Source organism: Sinocyclocheilus rhinocerous, unplaced genomic scaffold (genome assembly GCF_001515625.1).
Source record: "Sinocyclocheilus rhinocerous isolate Xijiao unplaced genomic scaffold, SAMN03320098_v1.1 C36229987, whole genome shotgun sequence".
NCBI lineage: Eukaryota > Metazoa > Chordata > Actinopteri > Cypriniformes > Cyprinidae > Sinocyclocheilus > Sinocyclocheilus rhinocerous.
The window spans coordinates 1-924 of NW_015776438.1; the positions used below are offsets into that span (position 1 = coordinate 1).

The following is a 924-nucleotide window of genomic DNA, read 5'->3' on the forward strand; positions in this document are numbered from 1 at the left end:
AATGGTATTCTGGAGAACATCAAATTTAACCTAAACCCAGACAGACATTGAACTTGGCAATCTGAAATCTCTCTAATATAAGACGGTGTTGAACTCACAATATGCTTCTCTCGATCTTGCCCATTGGGTCATATTTCTTTTTCTTCAGTGTGCTGTCCTGGATGAACTCTGACACCTCCTTCTCCATCTAATGGAAAACCACATTGATTTTCAGAAACAAAAGCTCACTATGTCATGAGATCATGTTTATGCGGGACAAATAAAGTCATAAGTTATACCTTTTTCCTAAACTCTGCTTTCTTTCTCTTCTCATCCTCCTCAATCTTCTTCAGTCTGGCAGCTTGTTCTGCACAGTTACAGTAAGAGCAGGAGAGGAATAAGAATAGACAATAAAATAACAAAAATGTCTCAAGTGCCACATGTATGTGAACTGTCAGTGAAAAATTAAATAAATACATTAGCAAAGGTTGTCATTGTTTATGACAATGCTGTTGCTGCAGTAAAGCTCAGCTATTATTGCATGACAGGCATCTGGGTGTAGCTCCCTCCTGTTTTTCCTCATTTCGAAAGTCATTTGCATAAAAGCATGTGTGCTTCAACACAAAGCACGGCCTATTCATGAAGCAATTTAATAAATTACATGTATACAAAGAGATAAACAAACCAACTATGACGTCTAGCGGCTTTTCAACGGCAAACGTGCAGAAACATGACGTATGTACTTGCATATATCATTTCTCAGGCGGTGATTGGCTCTTTTTATTACAGCGTTAGTGTCGCAGAGGGCACTCGGATATTTCTCAAGTTTCACTTGGAAACCTACAAGCACGCCCAGGTTCATTTTCCGGACTGTAAGGAAGTGTATTTGTAGGATTAAAACTTTCTACCTCTAGCTTTCCGTCGGCTTTCTTGGTCGTGAACGGT

At 39.3% G+C, this 924-nt stretch overlaps 1 long non-coding RNA gene across 1 annotated transcript; it reads right to left on the reverse strand.

Moving 5' to 3' along the window:
• Positions 1-140: 140 nt before the first annotated feature.
• On the reverse strand, positions 141-924 carry LOC107735675 (uncharacterized). The gene is made up of 3 exons (XR_001639480.1): positions 888-924; positions 279-346; positions 141-187 (listed from the first exon to the last, which is right to left on the reverse strand). It is a non-coding gene; the product is annotated as an uncharacterized LOC107735675 (long non-coding RNA).